The 25,069-nt window shown below is 33.0% G+C and overlaps 2 long non-coding RNA genes across 2 annotated transcripts in view; one reads left to right on the top strand and one right to left on the bottom strand.

The window, feature by feature from the left end:
* The first annotated feature begins 6 nt into the window (after positions 1-6).
* On the top strand, positions 7-23,602 carry LOC148628779 (uncharacterized). Its single transcript, XR_015924486.1, has 5 exons — positions 7-925; positions 21,136-21,271; positions 21,682-21,794; positions 22,679-22,749; positions 23,465-23,602. It is a non-coding gene; the product is annotated as an uncharacterized LOC148628779 (long non-coding RNA).
* LOC148628778 (uncharacterized) overlaps positions 21,815-25,069 on the bottom strand; it is a 38,642-nt gene continuing 35,387 nt past the window's right edge. Inside the window, exon 9 of the long non-coding RNA XR_015924439.1 lies at positions 21,815-25,054. This is a non-coding gene — a long non-coding RNA (uncharacterized LOC148628778). The remainder of the gene's footprint in view (positions 25,055-25,069) is intronic.

Raw genomic sequence — 25,069 nt, 5'->3', positions numbered from 1 at the left:
CTTTTACCTTTACTTTTGAACAACACTTACCAAAATCCATCCACGTTTTTTTTTTAAACCCTTAGCAAAGTTACCCTATTTTCAACAAAGAAATTTGAGCAAATTGACCAATAAGTGGTCAAATACCAATGGCAGTGTTTTCAGTTAGTCCTTCGATAGGCCTCAAAGTTATTTAACTCTAATGTCTTAAAGTGAATTAATTTGTCAATCCAAATTATTTGGCCATTTCTGTTACACTAAAAAATAACATCAGAAGGAGAAAGAAGACTTTGCCTTAATTGTAGTCATACACAAATCAAAGTAGTTCTATCCCTAGGTGGCACTAAAAAGTTCAGTTAAATATCACTAGAAAATAAACAACAAAAATCTTCTAGTAATTTTGTGTGAAGCGAAGAGCTGAGAAAAGAATTAATGGTAAAAATTTCAACCATTTAAATAACTAATTTTAGAATCTGATCATACATCGATTTCTAACTGTAGGTCAAGGTCTGTTGTATCCTTTATCTCAAAGTTTTTTTGTTTTTTTTTATTGTTGGGGGGGGGGCATAGATGCTATGTATCAAATATTAAATTAGGAATTTTAAAGATGATACGTCACTTATATAGTGGAAACTGAAATTAAAGGTTCTAGCTAAACGATATTCTTTCTTTCGAATCAGATCAGCTATAAAGTCGGCCTCATAAGAGTGATGAAATAGGTCAGCTAGTAGAAGAGCACAATTTGTTCCCACTGGAATGCCCACCATTTGTTGAAAAAGGCGTCCACCACAGTGGACATATATGTGTTAAACTTTCATGTACCAACTTAGAAGTACCTATACAAGGGAAACTCGTATTAAATTACGGAAATCAAATTGTCTACAGACTCCAACTACACACCTTTAACATAATACATCCAAATTTGTTTTGCAGTCGTATAAAAATGGTAAGTCTAAGTATTTCACTAACTGAAAAATGGACTTAATTATGTAAAAAAAATAACCTTAATTTGTCTCCTTATCAACCAAAAAATAAGGCATGTGTAACATAATTCAGTAGGTAATCTTGAAATAATATTCAATTTCTTATTTTATGTAATATGAAGAGTAAATATTTGATACAAAATGGCTTGCTTAATGACTTAGACTGTTTTTGTTTGAAGGTTGTAGCTTATGACTATTCCTCAAATTCAAATCACTGTTTAAATCTAAGTGACGCGTAATGTCAAATATAGTTCACTTAACCTAGAAAACCTGGGAGGGAAAATGTTGTATACTAATCTAGCCATTCAAATATTGTGTTATTGTTTAAATCAGAAGGATACATCATGCGTCTGTTCTTAAGAAAGCGTTTTTTTTTTTTTTTTGTTTGTTTGTTTTTTTTTTTAAAGGCATATACCTAGAAAGTTGTGATATGTAATTAAAGCGGTGAAAAATTGAACAATATCAAGGATCTTGAATGGATACAAATGTTACCCTTCTATACATCCATTAAATCATTCATTTCCCTCACACCTTTTTCGAAACCTACACTTCACATGGTCATATTACTTGGAATCATACTTCCCTTACCAAAATATGCACATCACATCTGATGCAAACTGCACTCTTTGCTTTGTTATAGTCCGTGAAATAACACTTTCCGGTCAAAACCCATTCATGCTCATAACGTCTGATGCGGACCCTGCGCTTAAAATGGCCGTTTGTCCGAAAAACTACCCAAAACCAAAATATAGCCTGGTTATGTAATCTGATGCGAATTGTATGCTTGACATGTCCAAACTCTTTTAAACAGATGATTCGAAGCCTACTCTTCACATAGCCAATACTACTAACATTGCACTTTCCTTACCAAAGTATGCTCATCATATCAGATCCCAACTGTACCTTTAACATTGCCATAGTCCGTGAAATAGCACTTTCGAGTCGGAACTCATTCATGCTCATTACATCTGATGCGGACTGTAGTCTTAACATGGCCGTATGACAGAAATACCCAAACAATTGCATGCTTATCACATCATATAATAATTTTACATGGCCCAACTGTTTCAAAAATTTTATTCTTGCTAAAATCATACATGCTCATCACTAAAAATGCCAACCGTTTTCTTAATAAGGCCAAAGGACTTAAAATATAATTTTCCTAACAATTACGTACACGATCATCACATCTGACGGAAACCGTATCCCTGACATGCCCGTATGACAGAAAATCTACCCAAAAATGCATGCATATCACATCATATAAGAATTGAACGCCTAACATGGCCAAACTTTCAAATAACTTATTCCTGCTAAAATCATATATGCACATAACTTCAGATGTCGACCGTTTTCTTAATATGGCCAAAGTATTTGAAATATCATTTTCCTACCCAAAATCATTAATGCTCATCACAATTGATGCGTACAGTTCTCCTTTAAATAGCCATTATACAATTCCAAAGATAACAATACTGTGTGAAATATATCCCTTTTGTACCTTAATTCTCCATACTAATCACATATGATGCGAACTGAACTCTTAACATGGTCATACTATCTGAAAAAGCACATTCTTACTAGAATCATACATGCTCATCACATCTGATTTGATATGTAACCTAAGTATGACCATGCTACTTCAAATAGCATTTTCCTACTTTGATCATACATGTTCATCACATCTGATTCGTAATGTATCTGTAATATGATTTTAATACTCGATATAACATTTTCCTGCCAATAACGTACAGGTTCATCACATCTGACGCAAACCGTACTCCTGACATCCACGTTAGACAGATAAAACTACCAAAAAATGCATGCTTATCACATCATATAAGAATTGTACGCCTGATATCGCCAAACTGTTTCAAATAACTTATTCCTGCTTAAATCATATATGCTCATAACGTAAGATACCAACATTTCCTTAATATGGCCAAAGTACTTGAAATATCATTTTCCTACCCAAAATCATTAATGCTCATGACAATTGATTCGTACTGTCCTCACTTAAATAGCCATTTTACAATTCCAAAGATAGCAATACTCTGTGAAATACCATTTTCGTACCTTAATTCTCCATACCAATCACATATGATGCGAACTGAACTTTTAACATGATCATACTATTTGAAATAGCTCATTCTTAGCAGAATCATACATGCACATCACATCTGATTTGATAATGTACCCTAAGTATGACCATTCTACGTGAAATAGCATTTTCCTACCTAAATCATACATGCTCATCACATCTGATTCATACAGTATTCTTTATATGACCTTATGACTCGAAATAACATTTTCCTACCAATAACGTACATGATGACCGCATGTGACGCAAACCGTACACCTGACATGCCTGTATGACAGAAAAACTACCCACAAATGCATGCTTATCACATCATATAAGAATTGTACGCCTAACATGGCCAAACTGTTTCAAAAATTATTCCTGCTTAAATCATATATGCCGATAACTTAAGATACTAAACGTTTTCTTAATATGGCCAAAGTACTTGAAATATCATTTTCTTACCCAAAATCAATATTGCTCATGACAATTGATGCATACTGTTCTCCTTTAAATAGCGATTATACAATTCCAAAGATAAAATACTGTGGTATGAAATACCCTAAATGTGACCGTACTACTTTAAATAGCACTTTCCTACCTAAATCAAATATGCTCATCACATCCGATTCCTAATGTACTGTCCATATGACCTCACGACTCGAAATAACATTTTCCTACAAACAACTTACATGATCATTACATCTGACGGAAACGGTACCCCTGACATGTCTGTATAACAGACAAAGATAGCAATACTCTGTGAAATACCATTTTCGTACCTTAATTCTCCATACCAATAACATATGATGCGAACTGTACTCTTAACATGATCATACTACTTGAAATAGCACATTCGTACCAGAATCATACATGCTCATCAAATCTGATTTGATATGTGTCCTAAATTTAACCATGCTACTTCAAATAGCACTTTCCTACCTAGATCATACATGCTCATCATATCTAATTCGTACTGTATTCTTGATATTTCCTTACGACTCGAAATAACAATTTCCTGCCAATAACATACATGATCATCACATCTGACGGAAACGGTACCCCTGACATGCCCGTAAGACAGAAAAACTACCGAAAAATGCATGCTTATCACATCATAAAAGAATTATACGGCTATCATGGCCAAACTGTTTCAAATATTTGATTCCTGCTAAAATCATACGTGCCCATAATTTAAGACGCCAACCGTTTTCTTAACATGGTCAAAGTAGTTGAAATATCATTTTCCTTACCAAAATCAAAAATGCTCATGGTAATTGATGCGTAGAGATCTCACTAAAATAGCCATTTTACAATACCAAAGAGAGTTATACTGTGTAAAATGCAATTTTCGTACCTTAATTCTCTATACCAATCACATATGATGTGAACTGTACCCTTAACATGATCATACTACTTGAAATGGCACATTCTAACCAGAATAGAATAGGCTTATCACATCAGATTTGATATGTACCCTAAATATGACCATACTACTTCAAATAGCACTTTCCTACCTAGAACACACATGCTCATCATATCTGATTTATACTGTATTCTTAATATTACCTTACGACTCGAAATAACATTTTCCTATCAATAACGTACATGATCATGACATCTGACGGAAACCGAACCCCTGACATGTATGTATAACAGAAATCTTCACAAAAAATGTATGCTTATCATATCATAAAAGAATTGTATTCCTAACATGGCCAAACAGTTTCAAATAACTTATTCCTGCTGAAGTCATACATGCCCATAATTTAAGACGCCAACCGTTTTTTTAATATGACAAAAGTACTTTAAATATTATTTTCCTACCCAAAATCAATAATGCTCATGACAATTGATGCGTACTGTTCTCACTTAAATAGCCATTATACAATTCCAAAGATAGCAATACTGTGTGAAATACCACTCTCGTACCTTAATTCTCCATACTAATCACATATGATGCGATCTGTACTGTTAACATGATCATACTGCTTCAAATAGTACATTCTTTCAAGAATAAAATAGGCTTATCACATCAGATTTGACATGTACCCTAAATATGACCATTCTACTTTAAATAGCATTTTCCTACTTAAATCATAAAGGGTCATCTTATCTGATTCGTACTATATTCTTAATATGACCTTACGACTCGAAATAACATTTTCCTACCAATAACGTACTTGATGACCGCATGTGACGCAAACCGTACCCCTGACATGCCCGTATGACAGAAAAACTACCCACAAATGCATGCTTATCACATCATATAAGAAGTCTACGCCTAACATGGCCAAACTGTTTCAAATAACTTATTCCCACTAAAATCATATAAGCCGATAATGTAAGATGCCAAACGTTTTCTTAATATGGCCAAAGTACTTGAAATATCATTTTCCTACCCAAAACCAATAATGCCCATGACAATTGATGCACACTCTTCTCACTTAAATAGCCATTATACAATTCCAAAGATAACAATACTTTGGTGTGAAATACCCTATATATGACCGTACTACTTGAAATAGCACTTTCCTGCCTAAATCATATATGCTCATCACATCTGATTCCTACTGTACTGTTCATATGACCTCACGACTCGAAATAATATTTTCCTACAAACAACCTTTATGATCATCACATCTGACCCAAACCGTACCCTTGACATGTCCGTAAGACAGAAAAACTACCCACAAATGCATGCTTATCACATCATATAAGAATTGTACGCCTAACATGGCCAAACTGTTTCAAATCACTTATTCCTTCTTTATCCATATATGCCCATAACTTAAGATGCCAAAGTTTTCTTAATATGGCTAAAGTACCTGAAATATAATTTTTCTACCCAAAATCATTAATGCTCATGACAATTGATGCGTACAGTTCTCCTTTAAATAGTCATTATACAATTCCAAAGATGGCAATACTCTGTGAAATACCATTCTCGTACCTTAATTCTCCATACCAATAACATATGATGTGAACTGTACTCTTAACACGATCATACTACTTGAAATAGCACATTCGTACCAGAATCATGCATGCTCATCAAATCTGACTTGATATGTATCCTAAATTGGACCATACTACTTCAAATAGCACTTTCCTACCTAAATCATACATGCTCATCATATATAATTCGTACTGTATTCTTAATATATCCTTACGACTCGAAATAAAATTTTACTGCCAATAACGTACATGATAGTCACTTCGGAGGGAAACCGTACCCCTAACATGCCCGTTTAACAGACAAACTACCCAAGAATGCATGCTTATCACATCATATAAGCATTGTACGCCTGACATCTCCAATCTGTTTGGAATAACTTATTCCTACTAAAATCATATATGCCCATAACTTAACATGCGAACGTTTCCTTAATATGGCCAAAGTACTTGAAATATCATTTTCCTACCCAAAATCATTAATGCTCATGACAATTGATACGTGCAGTTCTCCTTTAAATAGCCATTATACAATTCCAAAGATAACAATACTCTGTGAAATACCATTTTCGTACCTTAATTCTCAATACAAACCACATATGATGCGAAGTGAACTCTTAACATAATCATTCTACTTGAAATAGCTCATTCTTGGCAGAATCAAACATACTTATCAAATCTGATTTGATATGTATCCTAAATTGGACCATACTACTTCAAATAGCTTTTTCCTACCTAAATCATACAGGCTCATCATATCTAATTCGTACTGTATTCTTAATATGACCTTACGACTCGAAATAAAATTTTACTGCCAATAACGTACATGATAGTCACTTCGGAGAGAAACTGTACCCCTAACATGCCTGTTTAACAGACAAACTATCCAAAAATGCATGCTTATCACATCATATAAGCATTGTACGCCTGACATCTCCAAACTGCTTCAAATAACTTATTCCTGCTAAAATCATATATGCCCATGACTTAACATGCGAACGTTTCCTTAATATGGCCAAAGTACTTGAAATATCATATTCCTACCCAAAATCATTAATGCTCATGACAATTGATACGTGCAGTCCTCCTTTAAATAGCCATTTTACAATTCCAAAGATAACAATACTCTGTGAAATACAATTTTCGTACCTTAATTCTCCATACAAATCACATATGATGCGAACTGAACTCTTAACATAATCATACTACTTGAAATAGCTCATTCTTAGCAGAATCAAACATACTTATCACATCTGATTTGATATGTAACCTAAATATGACCATACTACTTGTACTAGCACTTTCCTACTTCAATCACACATAATCATCACATCTGATTAGTAATTTATCTGTAATTAGATTTTACGACTTGATATAACATTTTCCTGCCAATAACGTACAGGATCATCACATCTTACGCAAACCGTACCCCTGACATGCACGTATGACAGAAAAACTACCCACAAATGCATGCTTATCACATATAAAAAGTGTATGCCTAACATGGCCAAACTGTTTCAAATAACTTATTCCTACTAAAATCATATAAGCCGATAAATTAAGATGCCAAACGTTTTCTTAATACGGCCAAAGTGCTTGAAATATCATTTTCCCACCCAAAATCAATAATGCTCATCACAATTGATGCATACTGCTCTCACTTAAATAGCCATTATATAATTCCAAAGATACTAATACTGTGGGAAATACCAATTTCGTACCTTAATTCCCCATATCAATCACATATGATGCGAACTTAACTCTTAACATAATCATTCTACTTGAAATAGCTCATTCTTAGCAGAATCAAACATACTTATCAAATCTGATTTGATATGTATCCTAAATTGGACCATACTACTTCAAATAGCACTTTCCTACCTACATCATACATGCTCATCATATCTAATTCGTACTCTATTCTTAATATGACCTTACGACTCGAAATAAAATTTTACTGCCAATAACGTACATGATAGTCACTTCGGAGGGAAACCGTACCCCTGACATGCCCGTTTAACAGACAAACTATCCAAAAATGCATGCTTATCACATCATATAAGCATTGTACGCCTGACATCTCCAAACTGCTTCAAATAACTTATTCCTGCTAAAATCATATATACCCATAACTTAACATGCGAACGTTTCCTTAGTATAGCCAAAATACTTGAAATATCATTTTCCTACCCAAAATCATTAATGCTCATGACAATTGATACGTGCAGTTCTCCTTTAAATAGCCATTATACAATTCCAAAGATTACAATACTCTGTGAAATACAATTTTCCTACCTTAATTCTCCATATTAATCACATATGATGCGACCTGAACTCTTAACATTATCATACTACTTGAAATAGCTCATTCTTAGCAGAATCAAACATACTTATCAAATCTGATTTGATGTGTATCCTAAATTGGACCATACTACTTCCAATAGCACTTTCCTACCTAAATCATACATGCTCATCATATCTAATTCGTACTGTATTCTTAATATGACATTACGACTCGAAATAGAATTTTACTGCCAATAACGTACATGATAGTCACTTCCGAGGGAAACTGTACCCCTAACATGTCCGTTTAACAAACAAACTACCCAAGAATGCATGCTTACCACATCATATAAGCATTGTACGCCTGATATCTCCAAACTGCTTCGAAAAACTTATTCCTGCGAAAATCATATATGCCCATAACTTAACATGCGAACGTTTCCTTAATATGGCCAAAGTATTTGAAATATCATTTTCCTACCTAAAATCATTAATGCTCATGACAATTGATACGTGCAGTTCTCCTTTAAATAGCCATTATACAATTCCAAAGATAACAATACTCTGTGAAATACCATTTTCGTACCTTAATTCTCCATATCAATCACATATGATGCGAACTGAACTGTTAACATAATCATACTACTTGAAATAGCTCATTCTTAGCAGAATCAAACATACTTATCAAATCTGATTTGATATGTAACCTAAATATATACCATACTACTTGTACTAGCACTTTCCTACTTCAATCACACATACTCATCACATCTGATTAGTAATTTATCTGTAATTAGATTTTACGACTTGATATAACATTTTCCTGCCAATAACGTACAGGATCATCACATCTGACGCAAACCGTACCCCTGACATGCACGTATGACAGAAAAACTACCCACAAATGCATGCTTATCACATATAAAAAGTGTATGCCTAACATGGCCAAACTGTTTCAAATAACTTATTCCTACGAAAAACATATAAGCCGATAACTTAAGATGCCAAACGTTTTCTTAATACGGCCAAAGTGCTTGAAATATCATTTTCCTACCCAAAATCAATAATGCTCATCACAATTGATGCATACTGCTCTCACTAATAGCCATTATACAATTTCAAAGATACCAATACTGTGGGAAATACAAATTTCGTACCTTAATTCTCCATATCAATCACATATGATGCGAACTTAACTCTTAACATAATCATTCTGCTTGAAATAGCTCATTCTTAGCAGAATCAAACATACTTATCAAATCTGATTTGATATGTATCCTATATTGGACCATACTACTTCAAATAGCACTTTCCTACCTAAATCATACATGCTCATAATATCTAATTCGTACTGTATTCTTAACATGACCTTACGACTCGAAATAAAATTTTACTGTCAATAACGTACATGATAGTCACTTCGGAGGGAAACCGTACCCCTACCATGCCCGTTTAACAGACAAACTATCCAAAAATGCATGCTTATCACATCATATAAGCATTGTACGCCTGACATCTCCAAACTGTTTCAAATAACTTATTCCTGCTAAAATCATACATGCCCATAACTTAACATGCGAACGTTTCCTTAATATAGCCAAAGTACTTGAAATATCATTTTCCTACCCAAAATCATTAATGCTCGTGACAATTGATACGTGCAGTTCTCCTTTAAATAGCCATTATACAATTCCAAAGATTACAATACTCTGTGAAATACAATTTTCGTACCTTAATTCTCCATATCAATCACATATGATGCGAACTGAACTCTTAACATAATCATACTACTTGAAATAGCTCATTCTTAGCAAAATCAAACATACTGATCAAATCTGATTTGATGTGTATCCTAAATTGGACCATAATACTTCAAATAGCACTTTCCTACCTAAATCATACATGCTCATCATATCTAATTCGTACTGAATTCTTAATATGACATTACGACTCGAAATAGAATTTTACTGCCAATAACGTACATGATAGTCACTTCCGAGGGAAACTGTACCCCTAACATGTCCGTTTAACAGACAAACTACCCAAGAATGCATGCTTACCACATCATATAAGCATTGTACGCCTGATATCTCCAAACGGCTTCGAAAAACTTATTCCTGCGAAAATCATATATGCCCATAACTTAACATGCGAACGTTTCCTTAATATGGCCAAAGTACTTGAAATATCATTTTCCTACCTAAAATCATTAATGCTCATGACAATTGATACGTGCAGTTCTCCTTTAAATAGCCATTATACAATTCCAAAGATAACAATACTCTGTGAAATACCATTTTCGTACCTTAATTCTCCATATCAATCACATATGATGCGAACTGAACTGTTAACATAATCATACTACTTGAAATAGCTCATTTTTAGCAGAATCAAACATACTTATCAAATCTATCAAATCTGATTTGATATGTAACCTAAATATGACCATACTACTTGTACTAGCACTTTCCTACTTCAATCACACATACTCATCACATCTGATTAGTAATTTATCTGTAATTAGATTTTACGACTTGATATAACATTTTCCTGCCAATAACGTACAGGATCATCACATCTGACGCAAACCGTACCCCTGACATGCACGTATGACAGAAAAACTACCCACAAATGCATGCTTATCACATATAAAAAGTGTATGCCTAACATGGCCAAACTGTTTCAAATAACTTATTCCTACGAAAAACATATAAGCCGATAACTTAAGATGCCAAACGTTTTCTTAATACGGCCAAAGTGCTTGAAATATCATTTTCCTACCCAAAATCAATAATGCTCATCACAATTGATGCATACTGCTCTCACTAATAGCCATTATACAATTCCAAAGATACCAATACTGTGGAAAATACAAATTTCGTACCTTAATTCTCCATATCAATCACATATGATGCGAACTTAACTCTTAACATAATCATTCTACTTGAAATAGCTCATTCTTAGCAGAATCAAACATACTTATCAAATCTGATTTGATATGTATCCTATATTGGACCATACTACTTCAAATAGCACTTTCCTACCTAAATCATACATGCTCATAATATCTAATTCGTACTGTATTCTTAACATGACCTTACGACTCGAAATAAAATTTTACTGTCAATAACGTACATGATAGTCACTTCGGAGGGAAACCGTACCCCTACCATGCCCGTTTAACAGACAAACTATCCAAAAATGCATGCTTATCACATCATATAAGCATTGTACGCCTGACATCTCCAAACTGTTTCGAAAAACTTATTCCTGCGAAAATCATATATGCCCATAACTTAACATGCGAACGTTTCCTTAATATGGCCAAAGTACTTGAAATATCATTTTCCTACCTAAAATCATTAATGCTCATGACAATTGATACGTGCAGTTCTCCTTTAAATAGCCATTATACAATTCCAAAGATAACAATACTCTGTGAAATACCATTTTCGTACCTTAATTCTCCATATCAATCACATATGATGCGAACTGAACTGTTAACATAATCATACTACTTGAAATAGCTCATTCCTAGCAGAATCAAACATACTTATCAAATCGGATTTGATATGTAACCTAAATATGACCATACTACTTGTACTAGCACTTTCCTACTTCAATCACACATACTCATCACATCTGATTAGTAATTTATCTGTAATTGGATTTTACGACTTGATATAACATTTTCCTGCCAATAACGTACAGGTTCATCACATCTTACGCAAACCGTACCCCTGACATGCACGTATGACAGAAAAACTACCCACAAATGCATGCTTATCACATATAAAAAGTGTATGCCTAACATGGCCAAACTGTTTCAAATAACTTATTCCTACGAAAAACATATAAGCCGATAACTTAAGATGCCAAACGTTTTCTTAATACGGCCAAAGTGCTTGAAATATCATTTTCCTACCCAAAATCAATAATGCTCATCACAATTGATGCATACTGCTCTCACTAATAGCCATTATACAATTCCAAAGATACCAATACTGTGGAAAATACAAATTTCGTACCTTAATTCTCCATATCAATCACATATGATGCGAACTTAACTCTTAACATAATCATTCTACTTGAAATAGCTCATTCTTAGCAGAATCAAACATACTTATCAAATCTGATTTGATATGTATCCTATATTGGACCATACTACTTCAAATAGCACTTTCCTACCTAAATCATACATGCTCATAATATCTAATTCGTACTGTATTCTTAACATGACCTTACGACTCGAAATAAAATTTTACTGTCAATAACGTACATGATAGTCACTTCGGAGGGAAACCGTACCCCTACCATGCCCGTTTAACAGACAAACTATCCAAAAATTCATGCTTATCACATCATATAAGCATTGTACGCCTGACATCTCCAAACTGTTTCAAATAACTTATTCCTGCTAAAATCATACATGCCCATAACTTAACATGCGAACGTTTCCTTAATATAGCCAAAGTACTTGAAATATCATTTTCCTACCCAAAATCATTAATGCTCGTGACAATTGATACGTGCAGTTCTCCTTTAAATTGCCATTATACAATTCCAAAGATTACAATACTCTGTGAAATACAATTTTCGTACCTTAATTCTCCATATCAATCACATATGATGCGAACTGAACTCTTAACATAATCATACTACTTGAAATAGCTCATTCTTAGCAAAATCAAACATACTGATCAAATCTGATTTGATGTGTATCCTAAATTGGACCATACTACTTCAAATAGCACTTTCCTACCTAAATCATACATGCTCAACATATCTAATTCGTACTGAATTCTTAATATGACATTACGACTCGAAATAGAATTTTACTGCCAATAACGTACATGATAGTCACTTCCGAGGGAAACTGTACCCCTAACATGTCCGTTTAACAGACAAACTACCCAAGAATGCATGCTTACCACATCATATAAGCATTGTACGCCTGATATCTCCAAACTGCTTCGAAAAACTTATTCCTGCGAAAATCATATATGCCCATAACTTAACATGCGAACGTTTCCTTAATATGGCCAAAGTACTTGAAATATCATTTTCCTACCTAAAATCATTAATGCTCATGACAATTTATACGTGCAGTTCTCCTTTAAATAGCCATTATACAATTCCAAAGATAACAATACTCTGTGAAATACCATTTTCGTACCTTAATTCTCCATATCAATCACATATGATGCGAATTGAACTGTTAACATAATCATACTACTTGAAATAGCTCATTCTTAGCAGAATCAAACATACTTATCAAATCTGATTTGATATGTAACCTAAATATGACCATACTACTTGTACTAGCATTTTCCTACTTCATTCACACATACTCATCACATCTGATTAGTAATTTATCTGTAATTAGATTTTACGACTTGATATAACATTTTCCTGCCAATAACGTACAGGATCATCACATCTGACGCAAACCGTACCCCTGACATGCACGTATGACAGAAAAACTACCCACAAATGCATGCTTATCACATATAAAAAGTGTATGCCTAACATGGCCAAACTGTTTCAAATAACTTATTCCTACGAAAAACATATAAGCCGATAACTTAAGATGCCAAACGTTTTCTTAATACGGCCAAAGTGCTTGAAATATCATTTTCCTACCCAAAATCAATAATGCTCATCACAATTGATGCATACTGCTCTCACTAATAGCCATTATACAATTCCAAAGATACCAATACTGTGGGAAATACAAATTTCGTACCTTAATTCTCCATATCAATCACATATGATGCGAACTTAACTCTTAACCTAATCATTCTACTTGAAATAGCTCATTCTTAGCAGAATCAAACATACTTATCAAATCTGATTTGATATGTATCCTATATTGGACCATACTACTTCAAATAGCACTTTCCTACCTAAATCATACATGCTCATAATATCTAATTCGTACTGTATTCTTAACATGACCTTACGACTCGAAATAAAATTTTACTGTCAATAACGTACATGATAGTCACTTCGGAGGGAAACCGTACCCCTAACATGCCCGTTTAACAGACAAACTATCCAAAAATGCATGCTTATCACATCATATAAGCATTGTACGCCTGACATCTCCAAACTGTTTCAAATAACTTATTCCTGCTAAAATCATACATGCCCATAACTTAACATGCGAACGTTTCCTTAATATAGCCAAAGTACTTGAAATATCATTTTCCTACCCAAAATCATTAATGCTCATGACAATTGATACGTGCAGTTATCCTTTAAATAGCCATTATACAATTCCAAAGATTACAATACTCTGTGAAATACAATTTTCGTACCTTAATTCTCCATATCAATCACATATGATGCGAACTGAACTCTTAACATAATCATACTACTTGAAATAGCTCATTCTTAGCAAAATCAAACATACTGATCAAATCTGATTTGATGTGTATCCTAAATTGGACCATACTACTTCAAATAGCACTTTCCTACCTAAATCATACATGCTCATCATATCTAATTCGTACTGAATTCTTAATATGACATTACGACTCGAAATAGAATTTTATTGCCAATAACGTACATGATAGACACTTCGGAGGGAAACTGTACCCCTAACATGTCCGTTTAACAGACAAACTACCCAAGAATGCATGCTTACCACATCATATAAGCATTGTACGCCTGATATCTCCAAACTGCTTCGAAAAACTTATTCTTGCTAAAATCATATATGCCCATAACTTAACATGCGAACGTTTCCTTAATATGGCCAAAGTACTTGAAATATCATTTTCCTACCTAAAATCATTAATGCTCATGACAATTGATACGTGCAGTTCTCCTTTAAATAGCCATTATACAATTCCAAAGATAACAATACTCTGTGAAATACCATTTTCGTACCTTAATTCTCCATATCAATCACATATGATGCGAACTGAACTCTTAACATAATCATACTACTTGAAATAGCTCATTCCTAGCAGAATCAAACATACTTATCAAATCTGATTTGATATGTAACCTAAATATGACCATACTACTTGTACTAGCACTTTCCTACTTCAATCACACATACTCATCACATCTGATTAGTAATTTATCTGTAATTAGATTTTACGACTTGATATAACATTTTCCTGCCAATAACGTACAGGTTCATCACATCTTACGCAAACCGTACCCCTGACATGCACGTATGACAGAAAAACTACCCACAAATGCATGCTTATCACATATAAAAAGTGTATGCCTAACATGGCCAAACTGTTTCAAATAACTTATTCCTACGAAAAACATATAAGCCGATAACTTAAGATGCCAAACGTTTTCTTAATACGGCCAAAGTGCTTGAAATATCATTTTCCTACCCAAAATCAATAATGCTCATCACAATTGATGCATACTGCTCTCACTAATAGCCATTATACAATTCCAAAGATACCAATACTGTGGGAAATACAAATTTCGTACCTTAATTCTCCATATCAATCACATATGATGCGAACTTAACTCTTAACATAATCATTCTACTTGAAATAGCTCATTCTTAGCAGAATCAAACATACTTATCAAATCTGATTTGATATGTATCCTATATTGGACCTTACTACTTCAAATAGCACTTTCCTACCTAAATCATACATGCTCATAATATCTAATTCGTACTGTATTCTTAACATGACCTTACGACTCGAAGTAAAATTTTACTGTCAATAACGTACATGATAGTCACTTCGGAGGGAAACCGTACCCCTACCATGCCCGTTTAACAGACAAACTATCCAAAAATGCATGCTTATCACATCATATAAGCATTGTACGCCTGACATCTCCAAACCGTTTCAAATAACTTATTCCTGCTAAAATCATACATGCCCATAACTTAACATGCGAACGTTTCCTTAATATAGCCAAAGTACTTGAAATATCATTTTCCTACCCAAAATCATTAATGCTCATGACAATTGATACGTGCAGTTATCCTTTAAATAGCCATTATACAATTCCAAAGATTACAATACTCTGTGAAATACAATTTTCGTACCTTAATTCTCCATATCAATCACATATGATGCGAACTGAACTCTTAACATAATCATACTACTTGAAATAGCTCATTCTTAGCAAAATCAAACATACTGATCAAATCTGATTTGATGTGTAACCTAAATTGGACCATACTACTTCAAATAGCACTTTCCTACCTAAATCATACATGCTCATCATATCTAATTCGTACTGAATTCTTAATATGACATTACGACTCGAAATAGAATTTTACTGCCAATAACGTACATGATAGTCACTTCGGAGGGAAACTGTACCCCTAACATGCCCGTTTAACAGACAAACTACCCAAGAATGCATGCTTACCACATCATATAAGCATTGTACGCCTGACATCTCCAAACTGCTTCGGAAAACTTATTCCTGCTAAAATCATATATGCCCATAACTTAACATGCGAACGTTTCCTTAATATAGCCAAAGTACTTGAAATATCATTTTCCTACCCAAAATCATTAATGCTCATGACAATTGATACGTGCAGTTCTCCTTTAAATAGCTATTATACAATTCCAAAGATACTAATACTGTGGGAAATACTAATTTCGTACCTTAATTCTCCATATCAATCACATATGATGCGAACTGAACTCTTAACATAATCATACTACTTGAAATAGCTCATTCTTAGCCGAATCAAAAATACTTATCACATCTGATTTGATATGTAACCTAAATATGACCATACTACTTGTACTAGCACTTTCCTACTTCAATCACACATACTCATCACATCTGATTAGTAATTTATCTGTAATTAGATTTTACGACTTGATATAACATTTTCCTGCCAATAACGTACAGGATCATCACATCTGACGCAAACCGTACCCCTGACATGCACGTATGACAGAAAAACTACCCACAAATGCATGCTTATCACATATAAAAAGTGTATGCCTAACATGGCCAAACTGTTTCAAATAACTTATTCCTACGAAAAACATATAAGCCGATAACTTAAGATGCCAAACGTTTTCTTAATACGGCCAAAGTGCTTGAAATATCATTTTCCTACCCAAAATCAATAATGCTCATCACAATTGATGCATACTGCTCTCACTTAAATAGCCATTATACAATTCCAAAGATACCAATACCGTGGGAAATACCATTTTCGTACCTTAATTCTCCATATCAATCACATATGATGCGAACTTAACTCTTAACATAATCATTCTACTTGAAATAGCTCATTCTTAGCAGATTCAAACATACTTATCAAATTTGATTTGATATGTATCCTAAATTGGACCATACTACTTCAAATAGCACTTTCCTACCTAAATCATACATGCTCATCATATCTAATTCGTACTCTATTCTTAATATGACCTTACGACTCGAAATAAAATTTTACTGTCAATAACGTACATGATAGTCACTTCGGAGGGAAACCGTACCCCTAACATGCCCGTTTAACAGACAAACTATCCAAAAATGCATGCTTATCACATCATATAAGCATTGTACGCCTGACATCTCCAAACTGTTTCAAATAACTTATTCCTGCTAAAAACATATATGCCCATAACTTTACATGCGAACGTTTCCTTAATATAGCCAAAGTACTTGAAATATTATTTTCCTACCCAAAATCATTAATGCTCATGACAATTGATACGTGCAGTTCTCCTTTAAATAGCCATTATACAATTCCAAAGATTACAATACTCTGTGTAATATAATTTTCGTACCTTAATTCTCCATATCAATCACATATGATGCGAACTGAACTCTTAACATAATCATACTACTTGAAATAGCTCATTCTTAGCAGAATCAAACATACTGATCAAATCTGATTTGATGTGTATCCTAAATTGGACCACACTACTTCAAAGAGCACTTTCCTACCTAAATCATACATGCTCATCATATCTAATTCGTACTGTATTCTTAATATGACCTTACGACTCGAAATAAAATTTTACTGTCAATAACGTACATGATAGTCACTTCGGAGGGAAACCGTACCCCTAACATGCCCGTTTAACAGACAAACTACCCAAGAATGCATGCTTATCACATCATATAAGCATTGTACGCCTGACATCTCCAGACTGTTTCAAATAACTTATTCCTGCTAAAATCATATATGCCCATAACTTAACATGCGAACGTTTCCTTTATATAGCCAAAGTACTTGAAGTATCATTTTCCTACCCAAAATCATTAATGCTCATGACAATTGATGTATACTGTTCTCACTTAAATAGCCATTATACAATTCCAAAGATAACAATACTCTGTGAAATACCATTTTCGTACCTTAATTCTCCATTCAAATCACATATGATGCGAACTGAACTCTTAACATAATCATACTACTTGAAATAGCTCATTCTTAGCAGAATCAAACATACTTATCACATCTGATTTGATATGTAACCTAAATATGACCATACTACTTGTACTAGCACTTTCCTACTTCACTCACACATACTTAACACATCTGATTAGTAATTTATCTGTAATTAGATTTTACGACTTGATATAACATTTTCCTGCCAATAACGTACAGGATCATCACATCTGACGCAAACCGTACCCCTGACATGCATGTATGACAGAAAAACTACCCACAAATGCATGCTTATCACATATAAGAAGTGTTTGCTTAACATGGCCAAACTGTTTCAAATAACTTATTCCTACTAAAATCATATAAGCCGATAACTTAAGATGCAAAATGTTTTCTTAATACGGCCAAAATACTTGAAATATCATTTTCCTACCCAAAATCAATAATGCTCATCACAATTGATGCATACTGTTCTCACTTAAATAGCCATTATACAATTCCAAAGATACCAATACTGTGGGAAATACCAATTGCGTACCTTAATTCTCCATACCAATCAGATATGATGCGAACTGAACTCTTAACATGATCATACTACTTCAAATAGCTCATTCTTAACAGAATCATATATGCTGTTCACATCAGATTTGATATGTAACCTAAATATTACCATACTACTTCAAATAGCACTTCCCTACCTAAATTATACTTGCCTATTGCATCTGATTCGTACTGTATTCTTAATATGACCTTACGACTCGATATAACATTTTCCTACCAATAACGTACATGACCATCACATCGGAAGGCAAGCGTACCCCTGACATGCGCGTTTGACAGAAAAACTACCCAAAAATGCATGCCCATCACCTCATATAGGAAGTGTACGCCTAACATGGCCAAGCGGTTTTAAATAACTTATTCTTGCTAAAATTATACATGCCCATAACTTAAAATGCCAACTGTTTTTTAACATGGCCAAAGTACTTGAAAAATCATTTTCCTACCCAAAGTCATTAATGATCATGACAATTAATGCGTACTGTTCACCCCTCAATTCCAAAAATAATAATACTGTGTGAAATACCCTTTCCGTATCATAATTTTCCATACCAATCATATATGATGCGAATAGAACTCTTAACATGATCATAGTACTTGAAACATCACGTTCTTACTGGAATCGTATATGCACATCACATATGATTTGATATGAAGCGTAAGTATGAAAATATTACTTGAAATAGCACTTTCCTACCTAAATCATACATGCTCATCACGTATGATTCGTACTTTAGTTTTGATATGACCTTTCGACTCGAAATAACATTTACCTACCAATAACGTATATGATCATCATATCTGACGCAAACCGTACCTCTGACATGCACGTATGAAGGAGATCTACCCAAAAATGGATGTTTATCATATCATCTAAGCATTGTTAGCCTAACATGGCCAAACTGTTTCAAATCACGTATTCCTGCTAAAATCATGCACGCCCATAACTTAAGATGCTGACCGTTTTCTTAATATGGCCTAAGTACTTGAAATATCATTTTCCTACTCAAAATCATTAATGCTCATGAGAATTGATGCGTTCTGTTTCCTTTAAATAACCATTATACAATTTGGTTGATTTTTGTGATTTTTCAAATGCTTCTCCTTTATGTAGGAAAAAATTACTTGTAATATATTCATCAGATTTGAAGGATATATAAAACCATCTAAGTGTGAACGAGTTCCATATTTTGGATTATTGTAGATGGCTGCCATTTAAAATGGCCGCCATCTAAATTAATATGCCCCACTGGAAAATAATGTAAATTTCATCTAAATTTTATAAAACGTGGTATATAGGCTTGACATTGTACATTGAATTTATTTTTTTTGATTCTGTGATCATGTGTGGAACATGAGGGAACTTGTATGTGACTTGCTTTCAAGCACAACTTAAAACTTGTTTTATTTTATTTTTAGGGGGCTTTTGTTTCTTCTTTTTTGTTTTTATTTTTATTTTGTTTTGTCTTTTATGTGGATTTTTTGTGTTTTTTTTTTGTGAGAAAATTGTGTGTGGGTCCTGGCTTTACTATTTATGTACCATTAGGTAAAATCCGTGGTAATGTAAATTTGACGCTCGATCTGCAAACTCCAGTAGATTGTTTTTGAATGGCACCTTGAGGTACAATGTCAAAGAAATATATACACTTTTAATAAAATTATTGATTGGATGTCTTGAAAATGCTTGTTTTGGTCCCTTATTCCTTACAGTTAAGTAACAACCCAAACCAAAACTTATCCCAGCTTTCCTTTTGTTTTAAACTTGTGCATTGTAGAACAAATTTATCGTCCAGAAAACATGTTTCTACCAACACATACTGAATGATTAAACAACACATCAATTTCAATTTCATAAAGATCTTTATTTTTTTAAGTGATTTCTTCTGTGTGTAACTTTCTATTTCTTTACGTTTGTGTATTCTAAATTTTAGTGTTCCTGATGCTATCTTGTAAAAGGATTTCCCACCATTTCTACATTTGGTATCAATATTTATATCAGAAAATACTAGTTGTTTCCATTGCAAGTCATTTATAGGAAAACAATACAGAAACCCACGCTACAAAACTGTAAGTGAAATATCTTTTGCCTTTCTTTATGTATAGATTTTTTGTGAAAACATGTCTATTGCAGACCTATTCGATTTTTTTGATTAAATATGGTTTAGGTATATTATGCCATTTGGTGTATTGATTTCAACACGTCTGAGTACTAGATATCAACTTATATGACTTAATATATTAGACTGGCCGAGATGTAAAAGGAGGAAGTTTTAATTAAGGTATGGATGACAACAAACGAGTCCTTCCGTAAGTTAAGATATGAAACTACCTTACTCTACATTCAGTTTGTTTTTCTCTTTCAGAACTATTTGGTCATTTGGCCAGTATTTAATCCATAAATTGTGGAAAGTTACACCGGATATTACTCCCTGTAAGACTGAAATCAGGCTTTCAGTACTTCTTATGTTATATTTTAGATTTGTGGTATATACCGTACACGGACTTCGTCCCCTATCGATTGATATCTCTGATACATAACACGTAAACTACCACAACATGGGCTTTAAGTGGATTTTCATATAAAGGCGACGTAAGCAGGATAAGCTTAAATAAATCAGAGTGATCATTTTTTTTATTCTAAGAACAAAATACACATATCAACTGAAGTGCGAATATTATGAAGAAGGCGAAAGTACATTGTGAACAGTTAACAAATTCAAAAACCATATTACATGTAGTAGCATATACTTCAATACATGTACATGTAATCTCTTATTACATTCCCGAAGTGGTTTTCAAATAACATTTCCATATAAACTCAACATAAGGAAAATGTTCACATGCTTTCATGACTAGTTAACATTTGCTTATGGAAATAAGACCTGCTATTAAACATGACTGCAGAAAAGATTTACAATATAGTCGTTCTATCCTTAGAACTTCGAGACAAGTCAGGCTTCGTCAGAAATCGTACGGAACAAAATATATATGAGTTTAAGACATAAAACATTATCATTATAATACTACAATTTAAATTGAACAATTGTGTAACTCATTTATTTTGTATATAAAAGTCTATATTTAGCTTTTAAGATATCCTGATATACTTGAACTAAGAATGATACAGATCGTTTGGTTATTTTAACAACTATTACTATGGACACTTTACCAGTACTAAAGGAAGACTTTGGTACCCCTTATCAGTTAATATTATTCTACAGTTACCCAGTTCCACGTGGAGTTTTAACAAATATCAGTATGAAACATTACTGGGTTGGAGCCACATGTATAAGTGACAGTAACTGGAGTCTTATAACTTCATTTGCAATTGTTATCGTACATGTACAACAGATCTGTTAAAAATGACAGGGTGTCAATAATTCTAGTGATTATTATTTATAAATGCAAATACAGGAAGATATTTTCAGATGTTAACATTTCCAACAATTTATATTTTCCTATTTCCAATTTCAGGAGCTTGACACTGAGTCCTTCAAAATGAAGTGCAGTATTTTATGACACTGAATGAGATTTAAGAATACATGGTAATTTGGATGCTACTGAAAAGCCCTTTGACTAAAAATAACATATCACAAAATAAAAGTGTCATTTGGTCTTACTGTAAAAAAAAAATAGTACATATACATTAGGATCGCGTCTTTTTTATTGTGCAGATGTACACTTCTGTAAAACAGAAGACGAAGAAAAGAGAGGCTGCGATTCATCAGTTGGAAAGAACAAAACTGATCACAGATTTATTTAAAGACAAAACAATTTGAATATTTTCATTCTTCTTGTAAGAGTCAACTGTCAAATAATGGGAAAGTTGGTAAAACATATGAAGATAATAAGACTAGAATATTATTCTCTATATGAAAGGGAGATGGCAAGTAGGATCATTAGCTAAATGATCTTTGTGGATTTTTTTTTTATAACTTTTTGAAAAAAAAAATGTAAATATTCAAAATCATTAAAACATCTGAGTTTATGATAACAAATCAAATATAAAACCAGTATAATTCCATATATCTAGTAAGTTGATAGAAGTAATGAAACTCTTATTTTCATCAGTAACAATACTTCATAAAAAATGTTGCAGTAGCGCTACAACCAAAATGAACTTAGTTTTTTCACGGAAAACTTGTTTTAGTTTAAATTATGAATTACTCCATCTTGAAAGCATGACAATTTACTCGTCGTTTGACTAATTACTTGTTGCATAATAGTTTCTTCGACAATAAGAGAAATTTGCTGTTTCAGAACTTAATTGCGGTGAAACAATGGCGTCTAGGTAAAGCAGGTCTCAAGTTTCACAGTGTTCATTAGATGATTGGAGAAATGTACAGTTACAAAAGACTTGAATGGACTTAAGATGACATGTTCCACTTGAACTGTACTGCTTACAATAACAATCATAAATGAACATCCCAATTTTAACAGTACTATAATATTCTTTACATTATATTCACCACATAATAGTTCATGTATTACAAAAATAAATAAATAAATGAAAAATGCAAGTTTTGTAAAGCACAGCAGTTACTATAATGTATGTGATGGTAGTACACGGGCTAAAAAGTTACATCACAGCTAATTTTACATTACAATTCTACATTTTTTTACACATTGTGATTGAAATAATGTATACAAATGCATTAATTTCAGAATTTCTGAAGAAAAAAAAAACTGTTCATATAATAATCATGGCATCAGAATAGGTAGGCAGAATGTATATTTTGTATATAAAAATACTTTTAGTAATGTTATCAATACTAATATAAAATCAAATACAATTTATTGCATCATAAACTGAATAACGTATTAAATTCATTTATCCACAATCATTAACAATATTACAATAATTACATATAGAGTTCTTGGAGTTCATGACTTTTCCAATATCATATACTTTGAGCAGTAAATCAAAGACTACAACGATTAAATTTCTGTTTAGTCCAAATATCCTTTTTTATTATTTCAAAACATCTTTCAACACTTATTTCTTTGTAAAGCAATCCAAAATGTTCAAAAGAAAATACATATCAACCAATATTCCATCAAAGAAACTTTTTCTGTTATAAATCAAATATAATACATGTATATAAAACAACTAACATGTAAATTACTCCACTGGTTTCTCTTAAATACTTTTATTAGAAATCGCAACCCAGGGCAAACAAATTCTGGATATAAACTTTCTCAGAACTTGGAGACAAGATAGGCTTCATGCACATTCACAAACATAAATTTCATAAAGGGACATATATCAATTGTATTCAATTATTAACTGTTCATTTCATCTTGTTTGTGGTTTGAAGAAAGATGGTCCTAAATCAAGTGCAAAATCTCTCAGAACCTGGTGACAAGTCTGGCTTTGTGCACATTCATAAACAGAAACAAAAAATAATACAAAATTCACAAAAGAACATACATCAATTGCATTGAATTAAAAACTGTTCCTTTCATCTTTTTTGTGGTTTGAAAAAAAAGATGATTCTGAATCACAGAACACAAACTTTCTCAGAACTTGGCGACAAGTCCGGCTTCGTGCATTTATAAATCTTCAATTATATTAGAAATTGTAGTTTACAATTATTGAGATATTATCTGATAAAGCAATATCAAGTTTTACTATCAAGCAGTTTTACTTATAGTGGATTTAAGATAAACCCCCTTAAAGAATCCTAAGCATGTTCGCCTCTATTTGTATTTTATAATTAAGTCAGTCAGATGGATTTTCGGATTGTGGTGCTACAGTGCCATCGTACGCTAACCAGGCAATGGACATTAATGTTGTGTCACAGACTAATCAACATGGCGTTCACTCCACAGCTACTGATGTTTCTAACACTAGAAAAGAAGTTT

The sequence above is a fragment of the Perna viridis genome, chromosome 1 (assembly GCF_037379345.1).
Source record: "Perna viridis isolate PV_CMFRI_1.1 ecotype Kerala chromosome 1, ASM3737934v1, whole genome shotgun sequence".
Taxonomy (NCBI): Eukaryota; Metazoa; Mollusca; class Bivalvia; order Mytilida; family Mytilidae; genus Perna; species Perna viridis.
Note: the sequence above shows the minus strand (reverse complement) of the source record. Positions and strands in the feature narration are given on the sequence as shown.